Source organism: Phascolarctos cinereus, unplaced genomic scaffold (assembly GCF_003287225.1).
Source record: "Phascolarctos cinereus isolate Bilbo 61053 unplaced genomic scaffold, phaCin_HiC Scaffold_5;HRSCAF=322, whole genome shotgun sequence".
NCBI classification, from domain to species: domain Eukaryota; kingdom Metazoa; phylum Chordata; class Mammalia; order Diprotodontia; family Phascolarctidae; genus Phascolarctos; species Phascolarctos cinereus.
In genome coordinates this window covers 297,536,993-297,563,804 of record NW_027555958.1, presented here as the reverse complement: position 1 = coordinate 297,563,804, position 26,812 = coordinate 297,536,993, and the positions used below count along the sequence as shown (strand labels likewise).

The window sequence follows — 26,812 nt, the reverse complement described above, 5'->3', positions numbered from 1 at the left end:
TTAACCCTCCTTCCTTTCCTCTCAGTGAAGAAGGAACAACTCACACACTCCCCCAAATCCTGTTCATGTTGGATTCAGAATCTCCCTCCACTTGAACTATAGATGGGAAAGGATAAAGGCAGCAGTCTCAGTCTCTCTCTCTCTCTCTCTCTCTCTCTCTCTCTCTCTCTCTCACACACACACACACACACACACACACACACACACACACACACACACACACACACGCAAAATGGACTTTCCTTCTTCTCTTTCTCCCCTCCCCCCCTTCTTATTCTTAATGATGGAGGGAAGTTACCCTCATTCCCCTGGCTGACTGAATTGCCTGATTAATGTGTTCCCCCCCTCCCCATTTCCAAGATTTCTGTTGTGTGGTTCTTGGCTTTTTTCTGGGTGGGAAGGTAGGGGTGAATGGCTCTGCACTTTCTGGGTTGAGGAGCTAAAAGGTTTGACGTTTTGGGGCCAAAAATCTGCTGGGTGATTTCACTTCAGCTATTTAAGTAACATCGTAGCCAGGGCTGATCAATGTGGCTTGTTACATGTTGATAGAGTCTGTGATTTAATCTCTATTGGCTTCAATACTCTGGTATCGGGAAAGACAATTAGAGTTAAGTGAAAAGAGGCCATAAAATTGGAAGGTTAAAAAAAAATCTTGTATTTAAAAGTCTTTGAGATTGGGGAGAAAAGAACAGAGACACAATACACATGGAGGACACCTCAATAGATTATGAAGAGCACTCCATAATCTGAGATTTAGGTTGAAGCTGGAAACTTGAAACATTAGATAACTGGAATTTTGAAAAACAGAGATGGAATGCACCCCCCCATTTCTCCTCCCCTTTTTTTTCTTTTGGAGATGCAAAGGAATACCAAGATGTAACAAAATAAATTAATTATATTTAGATTTTTTTATTCCCATTGTAGGAGTATGCATTTGTTTTTCCCCTAGCCATCTGTTTTCTTCCAAGTCACCTCTAACACCTTCTCTTGCTCCTTCTCAAATGTGTAGTGAAATCTTTTGAGTGGGGGGGGCTGTTGTGGGGGTCTCGCTGGAGAGGACTGTGGTAACAATTATTCCTTTCCTTCCAGAACTGATTAGACTACTTCTTTTGTATATTTCCCCCTCCCCATATAATTTCAAGCTCAAATCTTGAGGTTTCTTCTTTTTTTTTCCCTTCGGGGTCACAATTTATTTTTCCAAAATGAGACTTTTCCTATTGAGAAAAGTGAGATGTTTTTGTTGCCATTTTGCTATTAAAAAACCATGTGGTTAAGATGTACGTTCTCCATTTGTATCTGAAAAATATTTTTTTCACTTACTGGACTTTATGGTAATTTGGATTTATAGAACAAGAGCTAGTTAATTAACTGTAACATCTTCTAGATAACACATACAACCATATGTGTATACAGATATTTCTGTGTTCCTTTGAAAAAGAAACTTACAATGAGAAAGAGAAAGCGAGAGAGGATAAAGCCATTCTTACCACATTCCTTGCTGATACAGTAAGTTCTGAATCAGCTTATTTTTTTTATTTTTATGGCTGAATTAAAAACCCTCCAAACTTTTTATGACTGCCCTCTCTATTTATTGAGGGCAAAACCAGAAAACAATGAAGATTTGTGTCACTGCCTCAGTTTTATCTGAGTAGAGCTATTTCTGAAGTGCATTTTGATCTTTAAATTTATATCCATTTGATAACTAATATTTACCTGCTTAAAACATGGGAATTGAGCACCATACTTCAAAATAAAAATAGTAATTGATTTGCATTTATTTTTTTGAGTCTAAAGAAATTTGAATTGGATTAACTTAAATTTTTATTTTTCTATATTTTGGTTTCCTCTTCAGCTCCTTTTTCATAATTAAAGATAGAAGTCTATCTACCAGAGTTGATTGTGTTGCTATGGTGGTCACTGTTAAATAGTAGAATAAAATTGGGAGAAACCTCTTGAGAAAAATTAGGTTTTTCAAGGAATTGGGGAAAGAGTTTTAATTTGAAAGGCTTGAAAAAATTGAAATTGTTAAATTAAGAATATTTAAATTCTTGGGAAAGTTGCTGCCTATTTGAAGAAGTGGTGGCTTTTTAAGAAAACTGAACAATCATCTTTAAAAAGAATGCTTTCTGGAGGAAGGTGCCTTAAAAGAGGTCATCTACTGATAACTAAATGTATTGTGGGAAAAAAATTAAAAAGAATGCATACAATGTTTTTGTGGGTGTGTGCAACTTAGAAAGTTGAGGAGATATTTATTCAGGTTAATTGTTGGTTGTAACTTCTCAAAGTAAAACTAAAATTAGCTGAGCTAACGATTTTTTGAGAATCTTGGTTAATTATTTAAAAATCTTTGTTTGTCATTCAGAGTAAGTGTGAATCCTTTAAAAATAAATTGTTTTTAACTTGAGAAAATGTTCTGCAATTGATCTTTGGTTAGATTTTTTTTTCTCTTAAAAGCCTCACTTGGTATCTTATGTTTGGCCAAAGTATTTTTGTGTTGGGAGTGTTGAGAGAGAGAGAGAGAGAGAGAGAGAGAGAGAGAGAGAGAGAGAGAGAGAGAGAGAGAGAGAGAGAGAAGTTTGTTTTTGAAAAGATTTGTGGACAGACCTAGAAGAAACAATTAGGTTAGGAAAAGGTTTGAAAACAGGCTCAAGAATGTTCACCTTCTAAAATGGGTCTGTCTTTAATGAAAAAGACTTGTGGTTACGGGTGAAAATGAATGAATGAAAAACAACAACAAAAGCCAGAGGGATGAAAAAGATAAAAAAGTGGAGGGAGGAGCTTTTAAGGGAAATTTTGCCCTAGTGATTGCTTTTGAGAATTAGTATCCTAACTGGGGAGAGTGAATGATTCCTCTTGATGAAGATAAGAGTTTCATCTGATGATTAAAAAAACTTAAAGTCTAACAAGACGTTTTCAGTTAAAAAAAATTAAAACCAGATTTCATTATACTGGGTGTGGGGGGGAGGTGATATGATGAGTTGAATTTCATAGACAATTAAAATTGTTTTCTGCCCTGTTTGGAAATATAGCTGGAAAGTCAGACTTCATTTTTTTCTTATTTTAATTTCCACTTAGAAATTTGCAATGGTGTTTTGAATTAATCAGTTAATCAACTTGGCCTCTGAAATCTTTACTTGTGATAAATAGATTATAGCTCTGCTTTTCAGTATTAGCTTTTCCTAGGGTATAGTATTTTTCTTGTCTTTTTTTTTTTTAGGACTACTCATTGAAAGTATTAGGGATTACTAAACTTTCTTAACAATTCTCTCTGATACAAAGTAGAAAAAAATGAAATGATACTCTATTAGTTTCCTGGAAGGAGAACTTTGGCCAAAGAAGATAAATTGTAATTCTTATCTTCTGATACATTTAAAAAGCAATTAACTATCCTCAGCCTAAAGTTTTAAAGGCGTTGAGTCTTGCAGAAAAAGATTTCTTAGAATGGGTGTTTTAAAGTTGAAGTGTAGGGAATGTCAACAAAACTTTTAAGTGCTTACTTTTTTCAAATTTTCCTCAATATTACTAGTAGAATTTATTTGGGAGGGTGTTTTGGGGAGGAGGTTTTAAGTCTATTTCCACTGTTTTTAATGTAGGCCAACCAGTTAAAAAGGGGAGCATTTGGAGATTTCAACATTGATATTACCACGTTTTAAAAAAAAGCCTTTCAGGTTTGTTAGTTGATTAAAAACGAGAGAAAAAATTTTTTTTGGAAAAATTTTGGTGGAAAAACATTCTACCATTTTTGGGGGGGGTGAGAAAAAAGGGAGGTGATAATGTATAATTTTTTTTAAAGAAAGCCTTCCAACTGTTGGATTTCCCCCCCCCATCCCCTTAAAAAGGTTTAAAAATGCGGCTAATGTCTTCCAGAAAGTGTGGCTAAAATTTTTGGGGGTTGGGAGCGAACAGAGAAGGAAAAAAAAAGCAGCAGGGGAGACTTGAAAAATCAGACAAGTCAGTCCAGTGCTGGAAATTCCAGACTAGGGGAAAAAAAACTCAGAGGTGGGGGTGGGGTCAATTTCCCACTCCCCTCTTGGAGGAGTGGCAGAGAGCTCCTACCCTCTGGTAAGGGAGTGGGGGCAGAGAGACACCTCAGGCTTAGAATAGTAGTTAGTGATAGTCTGAGAAGAGAAGTTTATTTCTGTCTTTCAGAGTCTTTTTTCTTTCTTTCCAAAGTTTGCTGTGGTGCTGAGAGAGCTTCCTGGAGAGCTAGCTAACTGCTTGCCCTGCAGCAACTAACCCTTCCCCTTTCCCCCTCCACCCCCACCCCAAGCCTTCAACCTTGAAATCTTTCTGCTTGTATGTTCACACTATTCTTTAGTTACTAAGCTTCTATAAGTCCCCCCAATAAGCAAAATTCTCATTTCTGGGAGAATGCCATAGGAATATGTGCTGGGGTGCTAAGGGGGGGGGATTGTCTTTGCTGCTCCAAACCGAACCAAATCCATTCTTTTCCCACCCATGTTTCTTTAATATGTGGAGTGGAGATCTTAGCATTGGTTTCCTGGTGGACTACGGTGGAACCTCTTTAGCCTCCATGTTCCATGAAATTGCTAAAAATGCCTGTGTGTGATAGTGGCCATGGCTAAGGTTGGCAAGGGAGAAGGAAAAATGGAGAGGGAAGAAAGAAGTGAAAAGGAAGAGAGGAAGGGGTTGAAGGTAAAGGGAGGATTGGAAGGAGCAGGAGAGAAGATAGGAAATAGGGAAGAGAAAAAATTAAGAGGGACGTGAAGATAAGAGTAAAATTCATACTGGGGATATTCTCTTCTTTGTAGATTGAAGTCTTTCTGGAACTTTTCATCTTGTGCTATTCTTGTCCATGTCTTCTCATAAATCTTCTAGAAAGGATCCATACCACATGCTAGAGGCCTTGCTCTGATCTTAAGATCTCTCTGTCTGTCTTTCTTTCTCGTTCTTTCTTTCTTTTTCATTTTCTTACCTGACTAATCCACCTCCTTTTCTGTTCCTGTATGTCCTCTCTTGTTGCTAAGTGGCAGTGTGGATCTTGATGTTACAGTCCTGAAGACCCAGATTCAAGCCTTGCCCTTATCTATACTAGCTCTGTGACTATGAGAAAGTCATTGAACCTTTCTGTGCTCTAGGTCTAGACAATTCTCTTAAAGATTCTAGCTTATAGAGGTATTGTTGATCAGCAATGGTGAAAGGACTTTCTGCACCATGAGTTCCTATATGAATGAGATCAGAAGTTGGGGCCAGGAAAAAAATCCTCTTATGTTATGTCTCCAGAGTGACTCATCATGGCATGGATTGAATTGTAAGGGTTTTGAGGAAAGGTCTAATGGCAGTCTGCTTTCTGAGTACTAGTTTAGTTATGTGGAGATCATTTGGGGGAAGGGCACAGTGAGTAACCTTTGAAGCAGAAAAACAAGAAAATTATATAGCGACCAGATCTTTCCAGCTCATCCTAGCACACCACCACTGGAACACCTTAATATGACCCACATATGGAACCATTAATAGTTAACAGGGTCAGTTTATGAATGGTCTTGAGCCCTCTGCAAACAGAGAGGCCCTGTCTTTTATGTCCCAAAGGACAATTTAAACAAACAAAAATAAGTGAGCTCTGGGTTCTGCCTGCACAACATATTTTTGATGTAAAAGGTAGATCTGAGGAGGTGTTAGTTAGAATTAGTCACTCATGTCCTGAAGCTAGAAGCAGGTCTTTGACCTTTCAGGGGTTCTGCCAGTACCATGGTTTTTTTGTGTGGTAGCCAAGGGATCCTTTGTGGTCTCCAGCTCAGCTTCCTTCCCTTACTCTTCTTCCTTTAAGTTCCAAAGAAATGTTTGGCAATTGTTAATTTTTAAAAAGACACACATAACAAACAAGAGGCACCCCAAGTTCCTGTTACTTTAGAGAGGGGATTGGTTTAGTTAATCTCTTTTTATTGATAAGAAGTTGAGAATAGGGGTTAGATCCCATTGGAACAAGCACTACCGCAAGGATAAATCTGTGTAACAAAAAGGCTTCCAAGTCTCAGCTCAGTGGTCTCTTATTTTAAACAACCTTCAGTGGACACCATTTCAGAACAATGGAAGCATTTTCACCAGTCCCTTGGAGTTTCTTTCATTCATTGGACAAGGGTTAAATTAAACACCTGCTATGTACAAGGCACTGTTAGACACTTGCCTGGGTTAGCAGTGTAATAGTAGAAAGAACTCTGGCCTTGGAGTTCATGACCTGGGTTTTGAATCCTGGCTCTGATGCTTTTTAATTGTTGTATGACCATGAGGAAATCACTTACCTGCTCTGCATCTATGGTTTCTCTTAAGCCCAACAGAGAAAATATTACTACACAGGTTTGTTGTGAGAAGAGCATTTTTTGGCACTATATAAATATTAGCTATAGATGCTATAAGATGCTAGGAGAGATTTTTCAAAATATCAGAGGGTATCCTGGCCATCCTATAGTAAACATTCTAGTTCAGAATACAAGACAACAAGAGTTCTCTGATGACTTCCTAACCCCATGGGATTTGTGAGCTTCATCAAAACCAAGTTCCTGCGGTGACAAAAATCCTTTAGGAATAGTTCTAGTGTTACATGTCATTTTGTGTCTTCTGACATTTCCTCTTTTGAATTTTAAAAAAATACTTCCTCTTTTTAAATGAGGCCCCTTGTTTATTCTACCCTGATATAAGAATCACTATTGCCAAAGATGTTGCCTACTAGGATTTCACCTGAAGGGGTGCTAACAGGGTTGGATTCTTCATCTAAAATTTGAAAACTTGTGTGGTTTAATTGTAAATCATAAATGTACATCAAGACTTTACTCTTTGAAAGTAGAATTGAAATGACTCTATTAAAATAGGATTTAGTGGATTGTAAGATCCTTGAAATGGTGGAACTCTTTCTTGTCTTGAGCCTAGCAGAATATCTAGCAAATAGTGGATGCTTAATGAATGAATGAATGTCTTGGCAAAAGAATAGATTATTAGGCAAAGACCAGTTCATCTATTTAGCAATGTCAAAATACAGCTGAGTCAGGTACACCCAGATACCCCCTCAGGTTTGGTGTTAGAGTCACATCTATCTTTATAGCCCCAGCACTTAGCAGAGAGTAGGCACTTAATATAGTTTGTTGAATTGATTGCCTGGAAACGAAATACCCAGGTCATTGACAGAAATTTTGACTAGCCTGGATATATTCAGAATCTTGTAGTCTAAAGAACTTCAGTTGGAAATCTGGTAGGACCCTTTAGGAGGCCATGTTTTGGGTGTTTGAAGGGATACCTTAGGAAGGCCCCCTTAAGGTGGCAGTATGGAGGGGAGAGGGAATTATCTCAAAGTCTGGAAAGTGTGGCTTGGGAAAGTTTTCAATAGGAAGAGAAAAATTGAGGTGGGAGATGAATGTATCTCCCTTGAATTTTCCCCAGGCTTCTCAATTTTTGGAGGATTTCTGATGACTTTTTACCTCTTTGGAAAGAAAATTTAAAGAGGAACTGACACATTTCCAGGTTGTTTATTCAAAAATTCAGTGAAACTTTTGGATGTTTTGTTAAAATGGCCCTAAACACTTGTGTCTGAATGAGTTTTTTTCCTGAAAGGAAATTTTGGCAATATGTAAACACAATGACAGGTATTTTTTTAAAGTTCTGTACTTTTTTTGGGAATTTTTAAAAGGAATTTTAAGGAATTTAGCTTTTAAGGAAGAATTTAGATCAGAATCAAGGAACCCAAGTGATAACCAATGCAGCCTGGGAAACCCTCATGTTCTTCATTCTTGTACTTAGGGATGTGTGTGTGTGTGTGTGTGTGTGTGTGTGTGTGTGTGTGTGTGTGTGTTTGAATGTAAGCTTTTTGAGGACGGGGCTATTTTTTTTTTTTGCTTTGTTCTTCAGGACCTAGCCTAGGGTCCTAATATTTTTTGAACAGATTCTCAAGTGGGGAGCTTTGAATGTGTCACTTGAAATATTGAATGATCCAAAGAGGAATAATCACAAATGAAAATACAAAACTAATCCTTTTTTTAGTGCTAATTTTCAATTTCCATTCAAAATATGTACTTTGATGTCTCCTGGTGGAAGAAAGGTGATGACCCAGGTTGCTGCTGGAAGGCTATGCTTCTAGAACCACAAGCATTGGCAGTCTTATCAGCACAAGAGGCTTCCAATACTGGCAGGTGACAGATTGCAAGTCTTTCATTGGGATAGCCAGTATCATCCTAGCTTAGTGTGGAGAGGCTCATTACCAGACAGCTGGCTGCTACATTATGAATTTTTTTTTTCTAGCCAGAGCTAGTCAGGCACTGGAGGTTTTGAGCAGCGTCTGCAAACACTGGTCCTTGAAGTTGTCTCAGCCAATTTCTGGAAGGATAACTTCCTCTGAGATATCTCTGCCTTGCCTTGGACATTCTTTTGGGCATCTTTGCATTAATCTCAGCCCTCCCCCCTTCTACAGTCCTGTTCACCTTTGCCAGTGACCTGAACTGGTAAATGTGTATATAGAGTGAATCCATGTTAGAGCTGGATTTGAATAATTGTGTGTATGTGTGTGTGGGTATTGGTTGGAAAAGGGTGTTGATAAATGGATTCTCTTGTATTAGTACATTTGGTATGTAACAGGGTAAGCATGTAATCTAATTCACTCCAACAAGCATTTCTTAAGCTCCTATTATGTAGAAGGTGGCTCTGTGCTAGGGCTGCAGAGGCCAAAAAACCCAAAGCAGTCTCTACCTTCATGGAACATTCTAGGGAGGGAGGAGGGAGAGAAACAACTTGCACACAAAAAATGTAAAAAAATACACACACACACACACACACACAAAGTAATAAAAAGTAAATGTTTGGTGGTAAGGTAGGAAGAGAAGACAGGGTATATTTGATGTAGACCAGCACGTATTGACTTCCATGTTGCTTCCTCCATGCTGAAAGGATAGGCAATTGTCTTTTTAGAGAAAATTGGAGGGAGTTGCCATTTTCCATTTAGATCCACACCTTGATGGCCTGGCATACCCACCAAACAGGTCCCCAAATTTGTTTTGGCATAATCTTTCACTATCTTCTCACACAGAAGATCTCTGTGTGTGTGTGTGTGTGTGTGTGTGTGTGTGTGTGAGAGAGAGAGAGAGAGAGAGAAAACTACTCCTCGAAGAGAGTAGTTGTAATCCTTCAGGAAATTGGCCGTTTATTTTGTTATTTTAGCGGCTGAGAAGCTATGCCAGGGCACTAGATGAAATTTCACACTTTAGGGTTATTGTATTTTGGCCAGAAAAGGTATACTAACAGAGGGGGCTTTGGTTGGCATATATGGTTGGGGAATCACCTCAAATTAAGCAGATGGGATCTGGAGGAGGGTGAGCCTTGAGCAGCAGGTGTTTCAGGGATCTTGGATTGGATAATAAAGGATAAGAGGCTGTTGATTCTGGGGAAAGAGGGTAATGAAAGGTGTCCTCCACCACAGGCCTTCCTATAAGTGTGGATAACTATCCCACATGGTCTAAATTCTTTGCTATCAGGAAGGCAGTAAAATGGGGCACCACGGATTCAAAAGTTGGTGTTCCCAGCATGCTGTTTATTCATAGTGGCTTTTAAAAAATGTTTCATTGTTCCTTTTCCCAATATCATCTCCTAGTGGCTTTATATTGCGAACTACCTCACTCACTTTGCATAAGGACCCAATATACTTTCTATGTGTTCTATAGCCTCCTGACCTTTCCCCCTGCTCTTTTAGGGGTATCCCAGGCAAGGGAGCCAGCTCTCTCCACAGCTTACTCCAAGAAGGAAGGTCTTCCAGATCCAGATGTGGTTTTTAGCAGTTTAACAAGCCTGTGATTTTAATCAGTGACTATAAAGGGTTTTTACAATTAGTTTGTACACAGTGATATCTATTTCAGGGTTCTGGAGTCCTGGTGGCATTTGGACTCACTTGAAACCTGTCAATTTTTCATTTGGATCTTTCAATTGGAAGGGAGTTGGGGAGACAGAAACCTGGATACTGTTGGTAGGGATGGGTGAAGGGGTCACTCAGAGTGGAAGCATTTTTACTGGTTCTTCTTTGGGACGTGAAGGAAAGCTCCAAGTAGATTATTCAGCCATCTGCTGGTGTTCCAGCTTCCCTTCAAGAAAAGTCTATAAAAGACTCCTAGCTCTGGTGGTGAGACTTGACGATCTTGACAATGGAGTTGAAGGTGAATCTTGTTACCTTATTTTTAAGACAGATCTCCTCTGGGAATAACCTGCTATTTAGCTGAGTTGACCCTTCATCCCTTCCCTGCCCCCCCAATCTATGCTGAGGTCTTGTGACTCAGAGAAATACGTTTTTTTTTCCTTCAGGATAATACAGCATTTTGCTATTTGTTAAAAAGGTTGAGAAATTCAACCTAATGTAGTTATCTTATCAGCAGTCCTCTACCTTCTTGCTGCCTATTGTTACTTGAGCTGGAATGGGTGGGCTGGGGTTCTACCTGTAGACTGGTGATGTGGAAACACCATTGAGGACATCAAGCATAATTCCCTCATTTTACACTTGAATAAACTGAGTCTTCCTGACTCCAAGCCTGAGATCCAGCCATCATGATACCTAGCTGTAGTAGTAAACAGCAGAGATGGAAGTCTGTCCTGCCTTCTTCCAATCTAGTCCTCTTTCTACTATGCCTACTATGGTAGGGGAGTGCAACTGATTGAGTTCTGTTCTCCAAGTTGTGTCCGTATTTGTTCTTCCAGGGAGTTGGGTTTGGGGGGAGGAGGAGAAACATAGCCAGAATGGGCAGGACTCCAAGCTTGGGGCAAGGAACCCCAGCTTTGCTATGGGTATTTGCTTGGATTCAGGACTTCCAGCCTTCACAGTACATTTAATTGAGCTAAAGCCCAGGTTGCCATTTCTCTCATTCCTGAGCATTACAGATGGCAATGACAAGTCTCCTCATTTTGTAGATAGGGATCAAGGTACAGATCCCCAGGGACAGTGATTTTGCATGCCTTGCACAATGCATTGTAGCAAACGGATATAATCAGGAGGTAGGAAGGTAGTGCAATGACATTCCGCAGTTGTAGCAGGAGATAGGAAAAACTGTAGCCCAAAATGAATTCATGAAGTCTTGGGAAGTTTTATGAGTGCCACAAATTTTGCTCATCCTCTTCACCATCTGTCCTCTCCAAAAGACTGGGGAAATGTTATTTCTATTTTGTCTCCCCCCCACTTAATAGTATTTCTATCTCGCCTTCAGAGTACTATAGATGAAGTCAGAGGAAACTGGCTAAGAGAAAAGGGAGAGAAAAGGCTTCCCATCTATGCCACCATAGTGCCTGGGCAGCAAATAGCATAAACGTCCTGGTAAACAATGCTAGATGAGATCTCTATTCAACCCATTTCTCATTCACAACCATGAGCTCAAGGGCTACAGTTCCCCGAAAAGTATTTCTTAGATTTGCTATCCCACAAGGCCAGTTTTTTTTGGGCTTCCCAGAAAGGCCCATAATGTTTCCCATCCTGGGAGATCTTTGATCATTTACAGCTCTCTTGCTTTATCTTCTAGCCAGTGCTGGACCTCCTTATAAATGTTCTTTGTCTGAGCTGCTGCTCTGAGGGCTGTCCAGCTCTGTGTGTCTGTTTACATGATAGACAGAGGAGACAGACTTGGGCCTGGTCTCTTTCTGCTCCCACTGTACTGTCCACTAGCGGGTAGACAGCCATGGCATTCATGATTTTCTTCCACAAATCAATGCCTATGATAATTTCTTAAGATATCTTCTATTCTCAGGAATTTAACTTCTGTCTGTGATTTTTACTTTTTTTGGTCTTAACTCTTCTCCCCCTCCCTAAACCACAGACCTCCTCTGCAGCCTTTCCTGTTTGAAATAGTAATGATATTTGCTTACTCATGGTCTTATTTGATCATATAATCTGTCTTCTCCTATTCCTGTTGCCACCATCTTAGTTCAGACACTCCTGTCTGAATTACTGCAATAGCTTTCCAACCTAGAGGTTTTCTTGCCTCTACTCACTCCCTATTCTGTTGCATATTATATACTAGTAATGCTGCCAAGATAATATTTACAGATTTCACCATGTGATTCATTCTCAGAAACCCTTCAGTGGCTCCCATTACTCAAGGAGTAAAGGTCAAACTTCTTTGACATTGAAAACTTCCAATCTAGCACTAATCTACCTTTCCTGCCTTAATTCTGCTCCATTCAGTCTTTGCCCTAGCCAGATGAGATTTCACTCTATGCCCTGAACATGCCCTCTGTTCTCCTACTTCCATGCCTCTCCCACTGTCTTTTTCCTCTCCACTTGGTGATTTCCTGCCTATCTTTTAAAGCCCACCTCTTGCCACTTTGAAGAGTCTCCTCCTTCCTGTTGGTAACAATCTTCTCCCTCAGACAGACTCTTGAGTTGGAAGGAACCTAAAAACCATTTAGCCGAACTTATACGTGGACAGCAATTCTCTCCATAATATCCCTGGCAAATAAGTTAGGCAGCCTCCTCTTGAGCATGTCCTGTGAGGGAACTTGTGTGTCCTTTCAAGACAGCACATTCCACTTTAGGACATCACTAATTGTCAGGATTTTTTTTTTACATAGAACCTAAAGTCTTCATGGTTTCTATCCCTTAATTCTTAGTTCTACGCCTCTGTGGGTAAAGGAGAACATGTCATAACTTCTATCTGGGAGCCTTTCATTTAAAATTCTTCAAGACAGCCATTACGGTCCCCTCAGTCTTCTATCTTCCAGGCTAAATAGCCCCCTTTCCTTCCAAGTATTTGTCATAACTCATGGACCATGTCATCTTTGTGCTTTCTTCTGAATGTGCTTGTCAATCTATTTTATACCTCTCTAATGTGCTCCTAATATATTATAGCATATTGTGACATAGTGTTGTGTGATAGAGTTTTGTTTGTCTTGTCCCCATTGTATTCTGATGCTTCAATGAATCTGTGATCTCATGGATTGGTTCTTCCCTCCTGTGATGCAGACTGCCAACCATCTCTTCCCGCACATCCTGTGAAACTCTCGTCCACATCCTACTATAAAGTCATCACCTATCACTGGGGTCCACTGAATGTGCTGGGGGGAGGAGGAGGAGGAGGAGCAAGATGGTTTCCGGATAGTTCTCTTGACTTTGTATAACTACTAGTGGGGCCTGTGGCCTGGGGAGTACCACATGATTCTTTTCTTCCTGTCATGCATTTCTGAGAGCGTCCTTTCCTCTGCTTTCCCTGAAAATTGCCTCATTTGTAATGTCTTACTGTCCACTTTTGCTTAACACCTGGTCTCTTTATTGCACTCTGGGTGATCCATAACTTTATTTCACCTCTTTGGAGTGTGACTCAAAGCCAGACAGCAATGCCAAAGAAATACTGCTGTTAAAAAGATGAGCTTTAGTTTCATTGAGAAGATTAGGCGCATTTAAGAGAATTGCACAATTACCCAAGAGCAATCCACTGGATTGTAAACTCCAAAGGGGCAGGGACCATGATTTCCCAAACTTGGTATCTAGTACAATGCTCTGCACATTTAATAAATAATGTTACAATAATGTTTATTGATGTTGATTTGAAAAGATCTGGGCCTGAACCCACTAGCTCCACCTCCCTCAGTCTGGATGACAAGGTTAGACTAATGGGCTCTAAGGTACCTTCCGTCTCTAATCAATGCTCATTGCATCCTCAGCAATTTGGTTCTTTTTTTTTTTTTAAGTGAGGCAGTTGGGGTTAAGTGACTTGCCCAGAGCCACACAGCTAGTGAGACTTATGTGTCTGAGGCCGGATTTGAACTCAGGTCCTTTTGACTCCAGGGCCATTGCTCTATCCACTGCGCAGTTTGGTTCTTTCTTACTTCACTACCTGCTCCTCTTGCTCTTTTAGTCTGATGGGTAACTCTCAGACTCTTTGCAGTGGCAGAACCCTTTGTGTTAAAAAAAAAAAACTCTTGTAGCTTTGCAACAAAATTTTCTAATAAAAAAAAGTAGCTGCTTACTCAATGGTGGCAAATAACAAAAGGATGGGTTTTTAAGTCTTGTTTTCAAATCTAACAATATTTCAAACAATTGTTGACTCTGCTATCAATAATTATTATGTACTTGGGGCATAATATTGGTTGTGATCTCTCACTTAAGAGGGACTTTCACAAAATTTTCATTTCCCCTCCATGCAGAAGCCTGTACCTGGAGAAATTTAAACACATTTCTTAGCTTAAAAAAAAACCCAAAGGAAAAACTCTTGGTCTTTGTTTCTAAATGTTGAATTTAGCATAAATACATCATTGTAATTTTGCCTGAACTCTGGAACTGTTTTTTGAAAATTTCCCAAGGCAGCACATAGGATATATTAGGGCTGCCAGAATCTATCTGGAATTGGAGACTGATGTGGTCATATATTTTTTCTTTTCTGTCAGTGAGATATGATATCTAAAACAGGGTGATCTTGGGGTTTATTTATTAACATTTGTTTTCTAGTCTCTTCCAACTTTCTGGTTCTACCCAGTGATATACAAGGGACACTGATAAAAAAAAGCTTCAGTTAAAAAATGAGATTACTCCTTTCCCCCCAAACCTTCACAATTTATTGGAAATATAATGGACACTGCTTACTTTAAACAGACAGCCAGACATCAGACATCAATTGTTGCATGTATTTAATAATTGTAGACCAATAAGAAGCCAACTTACAGGTCATGTGATTAATTCTAACCAGTCTCTGAAGTCCCTTGCAGTAGCTGAAGCCATGTCATGTACTATACATGGCTTTGCTATGGTGGCAAGCTTGTCTGTTATCTTAACTTTTTTTCCTCTGAGTACTCTGTAACAGCCATCCCATGAAAGAATTCAATTTAACAGGCCTTTTGTCGAGTGTTGTATCCTGTGCTACGCCCTAGACAGGGAGAGATAAAGAAAGAAATATGGGAAGGTCCTTGCAATCAAGGTGTTTGCCATCTAGTTAGTAGCCGTGACAAAGACATTCAAAACACTGTAGGAGGTACAGTGTGATGAAATGATAATAGGCAAAGTTGGGATTATTGCAAACTGGACTAGCAAGGGGGATAGGTAGGATATGAATGAGGGGGTGGGACAGGAGGAAGGAAGGACATTCAGTTGTTTTGGAGTAGGGGGAAGCTTGAGCAAAGGCTGGGAGGCATTTTTTTTAAGTGTCTGGAAACAGTGTTTATGGCTATAAACACTGTTCCATCCACTTAAAAAAAATGGAGCATGCAAGTCTTTTGAAAGAAGATGAGCTCCTTGAATAGGAACTGTTTCATTTTTGTAATTTTTTTTCCAGCATAGCATGTGGTAATAAATGTATGTTTGATTGGGAAATAGACTAGGGGGCTCTTCAGAAAATGTTATCTTTCTAAAAGCCTAGTATGACTCAAAGGACCTTGTTCTTGAGAGCTCAAAGTCCTGAGTTCTATTTCTCCCTCTGTTTCTAATTCCTTTGTGCAACCTTGGGGAAATTGCCACTACTTTTTGGGTCTCATATTCCTTATTTGTAAAATCAGGGAATTGGATTATAAGATTTCTACGGGCCCTTCCTTCACTAATATTCAATGATGTTTAATTGTTCAGGAATATTTTCCTCAAATTTCCATATTTTTCTTATTTTACATATTAAAAAACAGGTTTGGAGAGGAGTGAGGCACCTCAAGAAACTCTTGAAGCCCTTGTTATCATCATCATTATCAAGAGTCATATTTTCCTTTTGTATATAATAACAAATGCTTACAAATGTATTTTTTTTACATTGTCACTTATTCCCTTCTCCCCAGTAGAACTCAATGTTGCAAAAAAGTATAGTTAAACCAACACATTAGTTGTATATTTCACAATATATGCCTCACTGCACGCCTGTGGTGTATGGCCTCTTTCCTGGAATCCTCTGAAGTTGAGATTGTTTACTGGTAACTTTTAGTGTTCTTTTTCTTTATTTTATTGTGTTTGTTACGTAAATAGTTCTCTTGAGTCAGTTCACTTCTCTATATAAGATGTCCCCAAAAGTCTTTGGCACTTTTAAGTTGGTGAATCCCAAAGAGATGAGTTACTCAGGGTCACACAGCTCATAATTGTCAGATCCAGAATTCCAACCCAGCCTTAGTCCTACTCCAAGTTCAGAGCTCTAGGAATTCTCTATGAGAATGAAACGTTTAAGTCAATAAAGCTTACAGCTACTCTAAGACTTTTGAGGACACCCTGTACCACCTACAGGTCTTCCCAAGTTTCTGTGGATTCCAGATAATTTTTACAGGCTACATTTTATTACATTCATATATACAGAATCACTGAGCCAGTCTGATTTTTTCCCCCTCCAATTTGTTTCCAAGAAAAAAGTGTTGCCACAAATATTTTTGTATACTATGGTACCTGTTTCCTCTGACTTTGATCTCCTTGGAGTCTGTAGTAGTGACCTGTCACTTTTTAGAGCCCCATGGTAGGTGCTAGGGACTGAGAAGTCTGAGAAGTATAAAGAACTCTCCTTTGAGACACAATTTCTGATAAGTTTTCCTGATTTTTGCTTGCTTGCCATTTCTTTTTATTCTTATCACAAACATTTATTAAGTACCTACTTTGTACCGAGTGGTGTGCTAAGTTATGTGGGAGATACAAAGTTTAGATAAGACTATCTGCAATCTATTAGGGAAAGTCCATTTAAGATGAGGAATAATTCTATAATCTGAGTGTATTTGAGATCTTGATATATGAAGATACGTAAATAGCTCAAAATCTCAATAGATGATATTATTACTTTAGGGTAATAGTAGCTGCTGATTTGTATATAGTTCTTGAGATTTGCAAAGTGCTCTCTCTCTATATATGTAGATGTGTTTTTATATTATATATAATATGTATATGTATATATGTGCGTATATGTACATATATATTTATATATAATTTCTTTTGATCCTTACACCAACCCTCTGAAATAAAGACCACAGGTATCCCCACTTTACAGACAAGGAGACTGAAACTCTGAGAGGTTAGTTAGAAAGTATTCCTGCTCTCTACTCCCTTGTACCCAGTCTTTAAATGAATTCCACTAACTTCAGTAGCTGCCAAGCTTAAAGCTGGGAAATTTAGGGCAGTGTACAGAAAACTCCTGGATCTGACATTTAGAGAAGTTTATATACAACCTTCTGGATCTTAGGGAGTTGTGACTTATTTGACGTGTATACACAAAAATAACACCAGTGCTTAGAGATGCAAAACAACATGCACAGCAACATGCTGCCCCCCACCCCAAATTTAAGGAAATCTCAAGATGGTTGGAGAGGGACAGTGAGGCTGGATTTGTGGACCTGTCCAGCTAGGTGGCACAGTGGATACCATGCTGGACTTGGAGTCAAGAAGACTTGAATTCAAATCCAGCCTCAGACTAGCTCTGGGATCCTGGCCAAGTCACTTAACCACTGTCTGCCTCCATTTTTTCAGCTGCAAAATGGGATAATAATAGCACCTACCTCTCAAGGATAAAATGGGATATTTGTTTTAAGTGTCTTGCAAACCTTAAAGCACTATGTAGATGCAAGTATAATTATTTATTATTGTCTGTTTATATGGGGGCCATATGGCCCAGATCATAAGAGAGGAGGCAAGGTGATTGGGTCAGCCAGGTAGAGCCATGATGATTTCTTGGAGTATGGCCCCATGGCTCAGATCCCCACCCTTACCGCCTTTTTTCCTAGGTTAAGGACAAACAGGGCTGGTATTGGCTTAGAGCCTCTAAGTCTGGGAGGTGGGAGACAAGGAGGACCAGGCTAATAATTGGCAGCTACACCTCTCCGTTGACAGACTTCCACCTTATTAGGGAAGTAAAGGATAGGAAGAAAAGTGGGAGGGGCAGGACGGGAGAGAGTTGAGTATATTGAAGCATCTGTCAGGGAAGTAAAGCCTTCTTAGTTGTCTGCTCTTCTCAGGCCTAGGCCTAGACCTCTCAGCTCTTCAGCAGAGGCAGAGCTGCTGCTGTCTCAGAGGAATGCTGCCTGTCTCCAGGCTGCCATTTTCTCTGTCCTGTAGCTTTCCCTTCCCCCCTTTCATCCCCATTTCAGTGTTTGCAATGGAAGAGGCCAACCAGCCCCCATCCCAGGACCTGTCTCAGAAATGGCCCTGAAAGCAGCAGAAGAGAGGGCTGGATTGGATCTGGCTTCACTGAAGACCTCCAAGGGGGATGGAGCCCAGTGGGGCTGGGGTCAGGTTTCCGGTGGGTGGTTCAAGAGAGAGACAAAGAACAGGGTCCCGACTGCCCTCCCCTTCCCCCTCCCCCTCCTTCCCCTTTTAGGAGCATGGCTTTTTGCTCCGAGGCTAGGCTTATCGGAGGGAAGGCTGAACAGTAGTGAGGAGGGGGGGAGAGCATCTTACTCAGCATCCTCCTTTCCCTGGACCCTGAGAGTCCCTTCTCTTTTCTTCTCTCCCGAGCCTGAGCTTATGCTTCAGAATAAAAGGAAGAGGAAGGGAATGGGAACATTGGGAGAGGACACACTCAGTTCTTTCTGAGCTAAGTGAGAAAGGCTAGAGGTGGGGGGCTCCTTTTTGGAGCATGGAGAATACAAGACGGGCTGACGCCTGCCTGCCTCCCTAAAACCCCAATCCACTCCAGCTGCTCAGACCTTCTCAATTCCCCCCTCGGGTGTGAACCCTCTCCTCCTCTTCCCCTCAGCTGCTGTGCCCTCCCCCCCTCAGCTGCCATTGCCTCCTAGTCAGTCTGCTTGGCACCTTCTGCCCTTCTAGTATCTGGGACCCCACCACTCTGTGCTCCCCCCCTTTTAAAGCTTTTTATCTATGCTTCCCCTCCTCATGCACACACCTGCTACAGCCTTCCTTCCCTGTAAAGGGTGGAGTGAGGAGACAATCAGACCAGCTGTTATTTATTCCCCACCCTTCTATACACCCCAACAGAATGCAGGATTTGAGGGGTCATTTCATTCGTTTCCTTGGCTCCAGGCTGGATCCCATCTAACTAATTTTAGCCAGATTAGAATCATCTCTTCTGTTTTCTAATTTAGAATTTCCATCTAAAGAGGAAATACTAGTGTCATATTCCAGGGTCTTCAGGTGAAGTGTAACCTAGCAGACAGCGCGGTAGACCTGAGGTCAAAGCCTGACTCAGATAACTTAATAGCTATAAAACTCTGGGCAAGTCACTTAAATCCTATCAGCCTCAGTTCCCTCATCTGTAATATTTTTTTTGTTTAAAAAGTTTTTTTTTTGAAAAAGTGATCTTTGAAGGAAAGGAAACTGAAGAGAGTCTTCTTGGGGGTCAGATTTGTAAGGAATATTTCTTAGGACAATAGCAGGCTCTACTAACTTATTTTTTTTTCTCTTTTTTTTAGTGTTGATTTTTAAAAAATTTTTTAACACAAGTTTTTAAAACTTGGGTTACAAATTATACTAACTTATTTTTGATGATAGCAATGATGTGTCTTCCTACTCCCTACCACTTGGAACAAGAATTGTCCTATGACTCGACTCTTTTCTGTAGAGTTGAATTATCAAAGAAATTTCTTTTGAGACCAATTTCCTTCACATGCTTCCAGATGAGGATTACAAAATTCTCACTCTGAGGTAAACAGTCACCTGTAGAGGATAAACCTGGCCTCTCTACTACTCACCTAGCCAAACATTATACCTAGCTTCAGTATTCTTCTTTCTTCCAAACCCCTATTTTTGCTTCTTAATTGTCTGGTTGGAAGACTAGGTTTTCTTTCTGAAATAGAGAGCTATGTTAACTTATCTGAGCTGCAGGATGAGGTCTTAACCACTAATAAGGTTTTGTTGTCTCTAGGTAAGAGTACCCTGCCCACTGTTTTTCAGTGGAGATGCATCCCCAAGGGCCCCCTGTGGGTCATCTCAGGTGGGCTGCCCTGCTCAAATTCTATTATTTAATTCCCTCTCCCACTACCCTGACCAAGTTTGTTCTCATTGTTTTCTTTAACACCTCCCCCCTCCCATTTCCTTTCCCATTTTTCATTTCCTTAAAAAAAAAACCCAAAGTTTAATTGAGCTTTTCTTTTACGTAGTTATCACTTCTCAATGTTTCACTCCCTTGACCAATCAACATACATATCCTACACTCTTCTGGCTCTTTTTTCACTTGTATTGACTTTGACGCAATATGGATCAGTGGAAAGAGATGAATTTGGAGCCACAGAAATCTAAGTTTGAATCCCATCTTTGCCACTGGGCAAATTACAACCTCTTTGGGATTCGGTTTCCTCTTCTGTAAAATGAAAGGGTTGGACTAAATGTTCTTGAAGTTCTTTTCTAGGTCTAAATTTGCTCTGTAGTTTGAAGAGACAGCTGTGGTTAAGGAGTACTGCTTTGCCACTGCCGTAATTCAGGGCAGAAAGTAAAGGGATGTGATAGCCATCGGGGCAGGAGATGGGACTGGAATCTGTCTAGAACTTGGGCTTCCTAAGGTTCTTAGGAGACACCAGGGCATCCTTTGAATCTTATGTTATCAGTTGGCCAAGAAGTATAGTTTCTTGGGGCCTACCTGTCAGTCTGTTTCTTTTTCAGATGAATGGCTTGGGGAACAAAGCCTTGACTGTTTTCAGTTTACCACAAAGGTTTTGTTACTCTGTGTATGACCAGTTAGCACCTTGCTACTTCCAAGAGTTCTCAGTTTCACACCATTAACCCTTTGCATTCTTGGCTAATTTAGAAAAGTACCTTTTAAAAGCTTTCTGGAAGTGATGCCTTTGAAGAGGCTTCATCCTGCCCCCTGGCTCCTTACCCCTCCTACTCCCCACCCCCATCTCCATGTGTTAACTGGTAGGTCCTCCAGCATTTATTTAGTGTCTGCTACGTTCTAGACACTGTGCTAAGCCCTGGAGAGCCAGGGACAAAATCCAAACAGTTGCTGCCCTCAAATAGCTTATGTTCTAATTGGAGAGACAATTAGTACAGATACAAATATATGTGCATAAAGACAAAATGAATACAAAGCTAGTTCAGAGAGGGAAGGCTTGTGCTTTAGGAGCATCACTTTAGTGACTATGTGGAAGATGGATGAGAAAGGGGAAAGTCTTGAGGGTAGTGTTAAAGAACTGGTAATACCATTATCTTTTGCCCTCTGAAACAATCATATACAGTAAGGGCCAGGGTGCTTTAGTAGAGCCAAAGGAATTTGGGTTAGCACTGAGTAGTCCTACTATGTGATTTGGGGCAAGTCACTTAATTTTTCTGAGCTCCTCGTTTCCACACCTGTAAAATGAGGGGACAGGGGATGGAATAGATGATCTCCAGTGTTTCTTATAGCTCTAAATCCTATGGTTAATCTATAAAATATGGACATTAGTCCCATCTGACATTATTATATTCTAAGAGATTTCCTGTGTTTATTCACTTTGCTTTTCTTTTAGTAGAAAGAATATGTGGTCTGGGAATTAGCCTGGGTTCTGATTCTGACAGTTGTTTGTGTGGTTTTAAATAGGCCATTTCTTTCTGGACCTCAGCATTCTCATGTAAAACAGGAGGGGTTTGAAAATAGCACCTGAGGCCCTTTTTATGTCCCCAAGTTCTAGGACGAAGCTTCCATTCCAATTGAGGCACTTTCCAGGATGCCTGGTAAATAAGAACCAAAGGGTATCTCATCTTCCCTACTCTTGGACATTATTTGTGCCTTAATTTCTTAAAATATATATTTTATTGATGTCTTTTGTTTTTATGTCACCTACATTTTCCCAATGTATTCCTCTCTCCCCCTCCCACAGAGCCTTTCAGAGCTGTCCTTTATGACAAAGAATAAAAAAGGGAAAATAAAACTAAACAACCTATTGAAAAGCTTGACATTATATGCAGTGTTTCACCCTCAGAACTTCCCCTCTCCCTTCCCGGAACTCTGAGCAAAGAAGTGGAAGGGTGGCAAAGGGAGGAGAGGTCATACATATCTCTTCATTTATATCGTGCTATCATTTTTCTGGTTGGGGTTTCTTGACTTTGTAAGTTCATGTAAATCTTCCTCTGCATTCATCATAGTCATTGTTTCTTATAGCATGGTAATATTCTATTGCTTTTCTATAGGCTATAACACCTTGAATTGCTAGCATAAAATGGGTAGCCGTTTTCCATTTTGTTTCCAGTTCTTCTGCTACAAAAAAAAAATGTTACTAGAAATTGAGTATATGCTTTCGACATATGCATGCACTTAATTTAAATGAACTTATTTCCAACAGAAACCTGTTGGATGAAAGATTAGGAGAGGTGTGACAGTGGTGTGTAAGGGCTTGGTAGGATCATACACTTAGATCTGAAAGAGATCTTACATCTAGTCCAACCCCTCCATGGTACAGATGAGGAAATGGCCCCAGAGATGTAAAGTTGAAGGTTGCAAGATTTGAACCCAGCTTTTTTTTTTTAACTCTAAATCTAATGTTTCCGTGTTGCTATGCTGCCTCCAAGCTAATCTGTGTAGCAGACCTAATCAAGGAGTTTCAGAGCTATGAGTGACCCCTAAGATTGAGGTGCAGTGTGGTGTATATAGTTGATAGAATGCTAAATTTGGAATTAGAAAACCTAGGTTCCAATCCTGCTTTTAAGATGCTTTTGTGGCCTCAGGCAAGTCACTTAACCTTGTCGAGGAATTCAGTTTCATGACCTGTGCATTTGAGGCTATAATACCTTGAATTGCTAACCTTACAGGGCAGTTGACTGAACGAAACATGTGTATATAGAAAATACTTTGCAAACATTGAAGCGTTTCATGTCAGTTCCTTTCTGTTCTTCCCCTTGTCTGGTCCCTTGTCTCCCAGTCAACCCTAGCAGTGATTGCAACATTGACTCAGGATCACTGCTTTTGCTGAAAAGGACATTAGAAGTCACCTAGTCTAGTCTTCAACATTTTCAGATAAAGAAGCCACAGCCCAGAGACGTGAGGAGTTTGGCCCAAGGAGATCTGGAACAAGGAGAGTTTAGGGATTACATAAGGAAGGGCCAGAGTCCCAGGAATCCTATAGTTCTGCAGGAAGCTTTTGGGTCCCCATCTCTGGAACGGCTATCATTATACACATATGACTTTGCATGTAGATGTTTATATGACCATGTGCACAGGCTGTCTACACACAGCCATACCAATTCCCCAACTTGTAGCAGCCTCCATGAGGGCAGCTTCCTCTCTGTTCCATGTCCCCTTCCCTGCTGCCTGGCACCTAGCCTCCTGCAGTGTCTTCAGCCCCTGGGCTTGCCTGCCTTGCCTTTCTGCTTTTTGATACAATTTGGGCAGGGAGCCCTGGGCATCAAGCCAGCTCCACCTCCCTTCTCCCCTCCCCTCCTTCCACAAGGCCCCACCCCCTGTCTGAGTTGCTGCCATCCCCGGAGCGTGCCAGTTCCACCCCCTTTAGAGAGGGTTTTCCCAGACGATCTGACTCTGGCTATCGGCTCTCTGCCCTGGGCCAAGGTCCAGAGATTCTCTCCCCACCACCCATGCTTTTGTACCATAAAGGGGAAAAGAATAGCAAAGAAATGACATTGCTCAATGTAAAAAAAAGAAGCTAAGATTGGAAATCGTCTGCTCCTTTTCTTTACCACCTGCTTTCTAGTAGAGAGAGTGAGCTTTAGTGGAAAGAGCATTAGCTTGCAGGGACACCTGAGTTCCTTTCTATGCTTTGCTACTATCTAACTATATTGTGACTTGGGGGAAGTCACTTCTGGGCCTCTGTCTTCTCACCTGAAACACAAGGGAGTTGGGCTATACACCACTAAAATCCCTTGCTGCTCCTAGATGTTCTGATTCTTTACTTATGTAACTGGGAATAGGTTGGATGATATTCCTAAAGGTTAATGAATCAGTAGAACTTTCCAGGGATTTAAGATGGGTAAACTCTTCAGATGGCCACCTCAATCTCAGATTTCAGCAGTCACTAACTGCTGGTGTTCTGGTGCATTGTAGACAGTTGCTGGATTTGAATCCTAACTATACTGAGTACTTTCTGTGTTACCTTTTCTTTGGGCTCATGGCCTCATCTGTAACTAACAAAGGGATTGGATTAGATAATCTGAGGTCCTTTCCAAGTCAAATTCCATGATCCTTGTGAGCTTTCCCTATGTAGCACCCAGGATAACAAAATTGTACTTGCTTACTTTCTGTTTCTTTTAATAGAATACAGTAGGTAGGAGACCTGGAGAGTATTTCTACAGTTTACTGTGGGTAGGTAATAAAAGACTTCTTCTTACTCATATCCTAATGGTGACTCCCTCTGAAAGAAGAGTGGTGTGTTCCCTTTCCCACAAGATGTGGGCACCAGGTAGGAATATTTTTGTTCTTACTTCTTCAAGCAAACTCAATTTCTTTCCTGCTCTTGAGCAGATAATAATTTGTGTGGTTGGATTAAGCCAGGGAAACGAATAAATACAACAGTCATTTATTTAGTGCTTTTTATGTATGACTCTGGCTTCAGACTCTGGAGATGCAAAGACCAAAAAGTTAAAATTAAACCCCCCTCCCCACCAACCAAAAGCGTTTCTGACCAGCTATAATGAAAATATAAGGATCACTCTTGAATGTGGAGAGACACGGTATCATTCACTGTCAGCAGACATGTGGGAACTGACTTGCAGATGCTTTTTAGCTTCCCACCACCATTTATGCACATTGCACAGTGTCTTGTCATACAGCATCTGCTTTGCATAAGGAATTTTCGTAATTTTTTTGAATGCAAATTTCTTTTAGAATTCCTTAAAATAATAAATTTAAATAAGAATTCCTCTTATAGAATTCTTTTAGAATTCATATTTTTGTTATGTGAATTTATGTAAAGTGACAACTGTCAATATGTCCAAAACTCAATTCTTCATGTAAGAAGACCTTAGTTTGTTTGAGCACTACAACAGGTATGCAGATTAGCAGATAGGGATTAGTTGGAGGGAGAAAATGCCCACTGGAATAGCTAGTAGTCCAATTTATAACATAGTGTGTAAAGGGGAATGAAATACAAATTAAGGCTGGAAAAGGAAGCTGGAGTCAGGTTGGCCATTGTCTTAGAGGCAAAATACAGCCTGTGAAGATTTCTGAGTGAGAGAGGACATGGTCAGATAGGCTTTGGCTGATTGAGAGTGAAGAGGGGGGGCAGCTAGGTGGCAAAGTGGATAGAGTACTGGCCCTGGATTCAGAAGGACCTGAGTTTGAATCCAGCCTCAGACACATAACATTAGCTGTGTGAGCCTGGGCAAGTCACTTAACCCCATTACCTAGCCAGAGAGAGAGAGAGAGAGAGAGAGAGAGAGAGAGAGACGTTTTGCACATACAGACAGTTCTCACTTTACATAAATTCACATTACACAAATTTGACTTTAAAGAATTCTAAAAATTTGCATTCCAAAAAATTATGTAAATTCCTTATGCAAAGCAGATGCTGTATGATAAAACACTGCACAATGTGCTTAAATGGTGGTGGGAAGTTGGGAAGCATCTGTAAGTGGGTTCCCACATGTCTGCTGACAGTGACTGATACTGTGCCTGTCCACGTTCAAGAGTGATCCTTACATTTTTGTCATAGCTGGTGGCAAACGTGCTTTTGAGGGGAAAAGTGAATCAAGTCAATAAGCATAAGCCAGTAGACTCAAATGCAAATGAAAATAATTAGAAAATATGAAGGACAATAATCATCATTGGTAGCACATGAACTCTTGTAGTGCGACTGCCAACACCCTAGGGAAGGATATTGCCTAGATAAAGGAACAAGCAAAAGGCAGAGCTTGCAAGGAGTCGACTTATCTGTTGAAACAAAGAAAAGGTGCTATTTTAGGGATGGAGAAACCATTAACTATGTGGATAGAAGACCAGCCTCAGAAGAATATTCCTTTAAGCTTGATGAGAATTCAAGCCAAGGCTCGAAGCCTCTTTGAAGATTTAAAGGAAAAGCATCCTGAAGGCACACGGGTATTTACAGTTAAGCAGTGGTTGGTTTGCACGATTTAAAAATTGTGCAGGATTTCATAATATGCAGATGTCAGGAGTGGCTGCCAGTTCCCTGAGTTCCTGCAGAAAATAACAGATGAAGGTCCCTACTTGCCAGAGCAAATTTTTAATGCAGATGAAACTGGCCTATTTTATCAAAAAATGCCATCTTGAACCTATATCTCAGTAAAAAACAGGCATAAAGCTTCGGAAAAAGAGTTCCTTTTCGGCTTAAAAGGAATTCATCTGAGACTTGTAGATTAAAACCTGTTCTTGTGCACCTCTCAGAAGATCCCAGAGCATTGAAAGGAATCAGCAAGGCAATGGTACCTGTGCATTATTTCAAGAACCCTAAGGCATCGCTGGGGCAGCTGGGTGGTACAGTAGATAGAGTGCTGGGACTGGAGTCAGGAGGATCTGAATGCAAATCTGGCCTCAGATATGTGCTAGCTATGTCACCCTGGACAGGTCACTTAACCGTGTTTGCCTCAGTTTCCTCATCTGTAAAATGAGCTGGAGAAGGAATTGGCAACCCACTCCAGTATGTTTTGCCAAGAAAATCCCCCAAAGGGGTCATGAAGTCCTACTGAAAAATGACTAAACCACCACAACAAAAAGGCTTAGATAACCATTATCCTCTTTGAATAAAGGTTTATGCACTGCTTTGTTCCCTAAGTTGAGGTTTTATAATGATAATGGCAATCCTTTCAAAATTCTACTTATTTTAGATAATACCTCTGGTTACCCTCCCCATTTGGCTGATTTTATTAAGAATGTAAAAGTGGTCTTATTTCCCCTTAACACTACCTCATTATTACAACCTATGGATTGGGGAGTGAGTATTATTTATTCACTACTTTTGCCCAGGCAGTTGCAGCTTTGAATACAAATAAGGACTTGACATTGAGAGGTTTGTGGAAGTCCTATAATATTTACCATGCAATCCAGAATATTGCTAAGACGTGGGAAGATGT

The 26,812-nt window shown here is 40.4% G+C and overlaps 1 protein-coding gene across 1 annotated transcript in view; it reads left to right on the top strand.

Annotated features, from left to right (window-relative positions):
* IGF2BP1 (insulin like growth factor 2 mRNA binding protein 1) overlaps nucleotides 1-26,812 on the top strand; it is a 65,048-nt gene that overhangs the window by 2,318 nt on the left and 35,918 nt on the right.